This window comes from Oncorhynchus clarkii, chromosome 4 (genome assembly GCF_045791955.1).
Source record: "Oncorhynchus clarkii lewisi isolate Uvic-CL-2024 chromosome 4, UVic_Ocla_1.0, whole genome shotgun sequence".
In the NCBI taxonomy this organism is placed as follows: domain Eukaryota; kingdom Metazoa; phylum Chordata; class Actinopteri; order Salmoniformes; family Salmonidae; genus Oncorhynchus; species Oncorhynchus clarkii.
Window position 1 is genome coordinate 45,956,991 of NC_092150.1, and position 8,939 is coordinate 45,965,929.

Here is an 8,939-nt window from a genome sequence, read left to right on the forward strand (position 1 = left end):
AAATCTAAAAGTAAAATAATGTAATTAAGAAATATAGAACAATTAGGACGAGCAACGTTGGAGTCCGGAGTATAAGTAAGTAGACAAATATACAGTACCAGTCAAAAGTTTGGACACCTACTCATTCAAGGGTTTTTCTTTATTTTTTACTATTTTCTACATTGTAGAATAATAGTGAAGACAAAAAACTATAAAATAACAGATATGGAATCATGTAGTAACTAAAAAAGTGTTAAACAAATCAAAATATATTTTATATTTGAGATTCTTCAAAGTAGCCACCCTTTGCCTTGATGACAGATTTGCACACACCAACAGCTTCACCTGGAATGCTTTTTCCAACAGTTCCCACATATGCTGAGCACTTGTTGGCTGTTTTTCCTTCACTCTGCGGTCCAACTCATCACAAACTATCTCAGTTGGGTTGAGGTCGGGTGATTGTGGAGGCCAAGTCATCTGATGCAGCACTCCATCACTCTCCTTGGTCAAATAGCCCATACACAGCCTGGATATGTGTTTTGGGTCATTGTTCTGTTGAAAAACAAATGATAGTTCCACTAAGTGCAAACAAGATGGGATGGCGTATCACTGCAGAATGCTGTGGTAGCCATGCCTTGAATTCTAAATAAATCACAGACAGTGTCACCAGTAAAGCACCCCCACACCATCACACCTCCTCTTCCATGCTTCACAGTGGGAACCACACAATGCTGAGATCATTTGTTCACCTACTCTGCGTCTCACAAAAACACGGCGGTTGGAACAGAAAATCTCAAATTTGGACTCATCAGACCAAAGAAAGGTTTCCAACGGTCTAATGTCCATTGCTCTTGTTTCTTGGCCAAAACAAGTCTCTTCTTCTTATTGGTGTCCTTTAGTAGTGGTTTCTTTGCAGCAATTTGACCATGAAGGGCTGATTCACACAGTCTCCTCTGAACAGTTGATGTTGGTATGCCAGATATGATCACAATCATATCACATGCGCTTTTGTTATCTGGTTCTCTAAACTGGATGCAGATTTTTAATACCAAGTGTAAATGAAGTCTAACCCTGTATGATCAGAATCCTGGAGCGTTTGGTACCTTGATCAGTGCTTAATGTGTAAAACGCAAACAAATCCTAGTCCCTGCCCAAGTGGTGGGTCCAAGATCCAGGACCACAGTACCAGGAGTAGTGTAACACTGTTGCGGTGGAGTTGTTTGTGTGTGTGCATGCGCATCATTCATAAATTAATACTAAAGCGTTACTAAATTCACTATGCTCTGTGACAGTGGAGGCTCCTCAGAGGAGCAGCCAACAAAGTGTAGCCTTCAAAAAAAGAAAAGTCATTGCTCAGTTCAGTTCCTAATCCAGGTAAGAAATCCAATAAATTCAAATGGTAAAAAATTAAAATAACAATAGATCTTACCAGTTCAGTTGATCGGTTCAGAAAAATTATCCAAAGGAAATCCACAATGCCAAAAACCCCAAAAGGTAAAGTAGGACTTAGAAATAGTCATCCAAAACATTGTCCTTTAAACAGAGTGGGATAATCCACCGAAAGGAAGACTTTTTTAAATGCTCAAAATAAAACTGAGACAATACTCACAAGTACATAAAAGTTTCCTAATCACCCCTCTCTCCCTACAGGAAGTGACAATGGGTGTGTCTAGGGAGTGACTAAGGCGGCACCTACAGCCTAACACATCAAGATACTATGGAACCTTGCGGGTAATATATGCCTGCCCTATTCAAAACGAGGCTTAGAGGGGCTGAAATACAGTTTCAAGTTTTGAACATAATACACATCACTGTTGTCAGGCGAGTTACTGTCACGCCCTGACCTTAGAGAGCCGTTTTATTTCTCTATTTGGTTAGGTCAGGGTGTGATGTGGGGTGGGCATTCTATGTTTTGTTTTCTATGTTTCTTTATTTCTATGTTTTGGCCAGGTATGGTTCTCAATCAGGGACGGCTGTCCGATCGTTGTCTTTGATTGGGAATCATACTTAGGTAGCCCTTTTTCCCTCCTTTCAGTGTGAGTAGTTAACTTTGTTTGTGGCACTTAGCCCTGTAAGCGTCATGGTTGTTGCTGTTGTTTTGTTGCCGACATTTTAAAATAAAATGTATGCTCACCACGCTGCACTTTGGTCTACTTCCAACGACACCCGTGACAGTTACAGAGTAGTTGACTGGGCTTAGACTCTTAATAAGGGAATAAAGATTTTTGATTAAGTATAACTCTGACTTGTGTGATAAGTTTGTCTCTCCTCATTTGATAACAGAATGACCCACCACACCTGACACAGGCAAAAAAGGTTGTCCAGTCTTTTCCAACACCTCGGTCCATCAAAGACATGGAAAGGTTTCTAGGTGTGACAGGATGGTATAATCGCTTCATCCCTCACTAGGCAGACTGCTCTGCTCTCCTCAATGCTCCGAAGAAGAATGATTGGACATCAGAATAAGGGTTCAAGGTCACTCCCTCCTTCGGTCTTGAGATAAGGTCTGAGACAGGATGTGTGTAGTGTCTGGAACCATTGTACGTCATCTCTGATGTTGCATGCACACCGAGTGAATGGAGTTAGAGCTCTGCAATAACGAGGCTGGTCAACCCAACACTCGACCCAAAGAAAACCAAGATATTTTACATGGCAAAGACATGACAAACAAATGTTTAGAATCAATCAATCACATTTATTTATAAAGCCCCTTTTACATCAGCTGATGTCACAAAGTGTTGTACAGAAACACAGCCTAAAACCCCAAACAGCAAGCAATGCAGATGTAGAAGCACAGTGGCTACGAAAAACTCCCTAGAAAGGCCGGAACCTAGGAAGAAACCTAGAGAGAAACCAAGCTCTGAGGGATGGCCAGTCCTCTTCTGTCTGTGCCGGGTGAAGATTATAGAAGAACATTGCCAAGATGTTCATACATTCATAGATGACCAGCAGGGTCAAATAATAATAATCACAGTGGTTATAGAGAGTGCAACATGTCAGTCGGCTTTTCATAGCCGATCATTCAGAGTTAGAGACAGCAGGTGCGGCAGAGAGAGAGTCCAAAACAGCAGGTCCGGGACAAGGTAGCACGTCCAGTGAACAGGTCAAAGTTCCATAACCGCAGGCAGAACAGTTGAAACTGGAGCAGCAGCATGACGAGGTGGACTGGGGACAGCAAGGAGTCACCAGGCCAGGTAGTCCTGAAGCATGGTCATAGGGCTTAGGTCCTCTGAGAGAGAAGAGAGAGAGAGAGATAGAATTATAGGGAGAATACTTAAATTCACACAGGACACCGGATGAGACAGGAGAAATACTCCAGATAACAGACTGACCCTAGCCCCCCGACAAACCATTGCAGAATAAATACTGGAGGTTGAGACAGGAGAGGTTGGGGGACGATACCACCGGACAGGGCCAAACAGGCATGATATAATGCCACCCACTTTGCCAAAGTTAGAGGCAGAGAGTCCCAGTGGAGAGAGGGGAACCGGCCAGGCAGAGACAGCAAGGGCGGTTCGTTGCTCCAGTGCCTTTCCATTCACCTTCACACCCCTGGGCCAGTCTACACTCAATCATAGGACCTACTGAAGAGATGAGTCTTCAATAAAGACTTAAAGGTCGAGACAGACTCGGTCTCAGCTGTTTGCTTAGAATTTCTAGGGACAGTAAGGAGGCCTGCGTCTTGTGACCGTAGTGTACGTTTAGGTATGTACGGCAGGACCAAATCGGAATGATATGAGCAAGCCCATGTAATGCTTTGTAGGTTAGCAGTAAAACCTTGATATCAGTCCTAGCCTTAACAGGAAGCCAGTATAGAGAGCCTAGCACCGGAGTAATATGATAAAAAAATGTGGTTCTAGTAAAGATTCTAGCAGCTGTGTTTAGCACTAACTGAAGTTTATTGTCCATGTAGACCAATTTGGGTTTCTAATCTCTCCAAAAGAATGTGGTGATCAATGGTATCAAAATCAGCACTAAGCTCTAGGAGCACAAGGACAGATGCACGCCATTAAAACGGCATTTACCACCTTCACGAGTGCAGTCAGTGCTATGATGGGGTCTAAAACCAGACTGAAGCATGTTGTATACATTGTTAGTCTTCAGGAAGGCAGTGAGATGCTGCGCAACAGCTTTTTATAAACTATTTGAGAGGAATGGGAGATTCGATATATTACCTTCACTTTAAGTGAGTTTGGTACATATCCGGTGGATAGGGAGCCATTTATTATGTTAACTTAACATAGGAGGGCCAAGCACAGGAAGTAGCTCTTTCAGTTATTTGGAATTGTGTCCTGTATGCAGCTGGAAGGTTTAGAGGCAATGACTATTTTCGTAAAGGTGTCAAGAGATACAGAATTAAAAAACTTGTGTCTCCATTGATCCTAGGTCCTGGCAGTTCTGTGCAGACTCTTTGGAGAAATATGCAGATTCAAAGTGGAGTCTGTAATTTGCTTTCTCGTGATCATGATCATTTCGTTGAAAAAGTTAATGAATTCATCACTGCTGAAGTGAAAGTCATCCTCTGTTGGGGAATGTTGCTTTTTAGAAAGCTTTGCGACAGTATAAAAAAAAAATGTTGGATTGTTCTTCTTCTCCACAATTAAGCTGGAAAAATAGGATGATCGTGTAGGCCAAGCTAGTTGGAAGACTTCCAGTTTGGTGTAGCGCCATTTCCGTTCCAATTTTCTGGAAGCTTGCCGGGGAGCTAGTTTCTTATGACAAATGTTTTGTTTTTATGGGTGCAACTGCATCTAGGGTATTACACAATGTTAAATTAAGTTCCTCAGTTAGGTGGTTAACGGATATTTGTACTCTGACGTCCTTGGGTAGGTGGAGGGAGTCTGGAAGGGCATCAAGGAATCTTTGGGTTGTCCGAGAATTTATAGCATGGCTTTTGATGATCCTTGGATGGGGTCTAAGCAGATTATTTGTTGCGATTGCAAATGTAATAAAATGGTGGTCCGATAGTCCAGGATTATGAGGAAAAACATTAAGATCCACAACATTTATTCCATGGGACAAAACTAGGTCCAGAGTATGACTGTGACAGTGAGTAGGTCCAGAAACATGTTGGACAAAACCCGCTGATGATGGTGCCGAAAGCCTTTTGAGTGGGTATGTGGACTTTTCCATGTGAATATTAAAGTTGCCAAAAACTTGAATATTATCTGCCATGACTACAATGTCTGCTAGGAATTCAGGGAACTCAGTGAGGAACGCTGTATACGGCCCAGGAGAACTGTAAACAGTAGCTATAAAAAGTGATTGAGTAGGCTGCAGAGATTTCATGACTAGAAGCTGAAAAGGTGAAAAAGCTGTATTTTTTTTGTAAATTGAAATTTGTTGTCGTAAATGTTGGCAACACCTCTACCATTGCGGGATGCACAGGGGATATGGTCACTAGTGTAACCGGGAGGAGGCCTCATTTAACACAGTACATTCATCAGGCTTAAGCCATGTTTCAGTCAGGCCAATCACATCAAGATTATGATCAGGGATTAGTTCATTGTCTATAACTGCCTTGGAAGTGTGGGATCTAACATTAAGGAGCCCTATTTTGAGATGTGAGCTATCACAATCCCTTTCAATAATGACAGAAATGTACGAGGTCTTTATTCCAGTAAGAGTGATAAGTCGAACACTGACATGTTTAGTTTTTCCCAAACTAGATCAAGGCACAGACACAGTCTCAATGGCGATAGCTGAGCTGACTACACTGACTGTGCTAGTGCCAGGCTTGGTCCTGCTTGTGGGTGAGTCTTTTGGGAGGGGGCAGAAAACCATTTTCGACCAGCAATTGAGTTGTGAGACTCTGCTGTAGAGCTCATCACTCTCCCTAACTGGGAGGGGACCAGAAACAATTACTCAATGCGTCACATCTTTCTAGCTATTTTATATGCTGAAGCTATGTTGCGCTTTGTGACTTTTGACTGTTTCATCCTTACATCATTGGTGCCGATGTGGATAACAATATCCCTATACTCTGTACACTCGCCAGATTTAGGCTTTTAATTTAATTTTTATTTAACCTTTATTTAACTATGCAAGTCAGCACCCTCTTCAGATTATCCTTTGGAAGGAGAGCCTCACCCTGAGCTTGTGTACTTTATTGTCCAGGGACTAAACATTAGCAAGTAATATATTCAGAAGCAGTGGATGGTGGGCACGCCTCCTGAGTCGGACTAAAAGTCAATTACCGAATACCTCTTCTCCGCCGGCGTCGTCTTTGAGCAGCCTCTGGAATATGTTAAATCGCCTTGGGGGTTACGAGCAAAGGATCCAATTCAGTAAAGTCACACTTCTGGTCGAAATGTTGCTCTAATATCCAATAAATATGCAAGAAATAACACGAAAAATATGTATATTGCAAAGTTGCATAGGAGTCAGAAACAGAGCGCCATCTCACCATCTCATCGCCATCTCATCGGCGCCATCTCACACACATAACGACCCAGTCAGACACCTTGATGATTGGCGTCGGAGCTCTGTGCTTCTTGTTGAACCTCTGCTTCTTGTCATGCTGATGCTTCCTCACTGAAGATCCGAAACCATCATGCAGCTGAGACAGGACTGCCCCCCAGCCACTTTTCAGGTCTTCGATCGCTACCTGACAGGCCGCAGTCCAGTCCCAAAGAGAATCCTGCTTAAGAGGCGGTGACGTAATGAAGGAGTATTCTTGTAGAAACCGCATGTAGTTGGCGGTCATAACTGTGAACTGATGTGGGGGCGTGCACTTCGAGGATGACATCCACATTCAACTGCAGTGAGAGATGCCAGTGGATGACACCTGGAACCCCAAAGTCAACAGCTGACACTGAGAACTCACACCTATCAGTGTGAGGTGTGAGGTGATGGCGGTTGAAGTTGGTGAACACCAGCTATAGGCGATCATCGTCAGTGGCAACATCTGGCCAATGCACCACAATGTCATCCAGGTACAGTGCCTTGCGAAAGTATTCGGCCCCCTTGAACTTTGCGACCTTTTGCCTCATTTCAGGCTTCAAACATAAAGATATAAAACTTAATTTTTTTGTGAAGAATCAACAACAAGTGGGACACAATCATGAAGTGGAACGACATTTATTGGATATTTCAAACTTTTTTAACAAATCAAAAACTGAAAAATTGGGCGTGCAAATTATTCAGCCCCTTTAAGTTAATACTTTGTAGCGCCACCTTTTGCTGCGATTACAGCTGTAAGTCGCTTGGGGTATGTCTCTATCAGTTTTGCACATCGAGAGACTGAAATGTTTTCCCATTCCTCCTTGCAAAACAGCTAGAGCTCAGTGAGGTTGGATGGAGAGCATTTGTGAACAGCAGTTTTCAGTTCTTTCCACAGATTCTCGATTGGATTCAGGTCTGGACTTTGACTTGGCCATTCTAACACCTGGATATGTTTATTTTTGAACCATTCCATTGTAGATTTTGCTTTATGTTTTGGATCATTGTCTTGTTGGAAGACAAATCTCCGTCCCAGTCTCAGGTCTTTTGCAGACTCCATCAGGTTTTCTTCCAGAATGGTCCTGTATTTGGCTCCATCCATCTTCCCATCAATTTTAACCATCTTCCCTGTCCCTGCTGAAGAAAAGCAGGCCCAAACCATGATGCTGCCACCACCATGTTTGACAGTGGGGATGGTGTGTTTAGGGTGATGAGCTGTGTTGCTTTTACGCCAAACATAACGTTTTGCATTGTTGCCAAAAAGTTCAATTTTGGTTTCATCTGACCACATGTCTCCCAGGTGGCTTGTGGCAAACTTTAAATGACACTTTTATGGATATCTTTAAGAAATGGCTTTCTTCTTGCCACTCTTCCATAAAGGCCAGATTTGTGCAATATACGACTGAATGTTGTCCTATGGACAGAGTCTCCCACCTCAGCTGTAGATCTCTGCAGTTCCTCCAGAGTGATCATGGGCCTCTTGGCTGCATCTCTGATCAGTCTTCTCCTTGTATGAGCTGAAAGTTTAGAGGGACGGCCAGGTCTTGGTAGATTTGCAGTGGTCTGATACTCCTTCCATTTCAATATTATCGCTCGCACAGTGCTCCTTGGGATGTTTAAAGCTTGGGAAATCTTTTTGTATCCAAATCCGGCTTTAAACTTCTTCACAACAGTATCTCGGACCTGCCTGGTGTGTTCCTTGTTCTTCATGATGCTCTCTGCGCTTTTAACGGACCTCTGAGACTATCACAGTGCAGGTGCATTTATACGGAGACTTGATTACACACAGGTGGATTGTATTTATCATCATTAGTCATTTAGGTCAACATTGGATCATTCACAGATCCTCACTGAACTTCTGGAGAGAGTTTGCTGCACTGAAAGTAAAGGGGCTGAATAATTTTGCACGCCCAATTTTTCAGTTTTTGATTTGTGAAAAAGTTTGAAATATCCAATAAATGTCGTTCCACTTCATGATTGGTTCCCACTTGTTGTTGATTCTTCACAAAAAAATACAGTTTTATATCTTTATGTTTGAAGCCTGAAATGTGGCAAAAGGTCGCAAAGTTCAAGGGGGCCGAATACGTTCGCAAGGCACTGTAGATCACAACACCAGGGCAGCTGGCGAGGATGGTGGTCATAATCTTCTGAAAGCAAATTGGTGCTGAGCTCAGGCCAAAAGCCATGCCCTTATAGCGATACATTCCATTGTGAGCAATGAAGGATGATAAGTTCCTGCTCTCCGGATGGAGAGGAATCTGCATTTAGCCCTGTTGAAGGTCGAGCTTGAAGCAGACAGGGGAGCCATGGCAGTGTGTTGTCAGCTCCTCTGTTGTGGGAAGTGAATATTTGTCAGGCACCACTGATTTGTTGGTTGATTGCATGTCAAAGCAGGTTCTGATGCCCCCTCATTTCTTCCGAAGGATCACCAGGTTTGACATGCAGGGAAAGGCATTGATTGCCATTGGATATCCTCCTCGATGTCTTTACGGAGGGCCAGGGGCATCTGACGCAGCGGT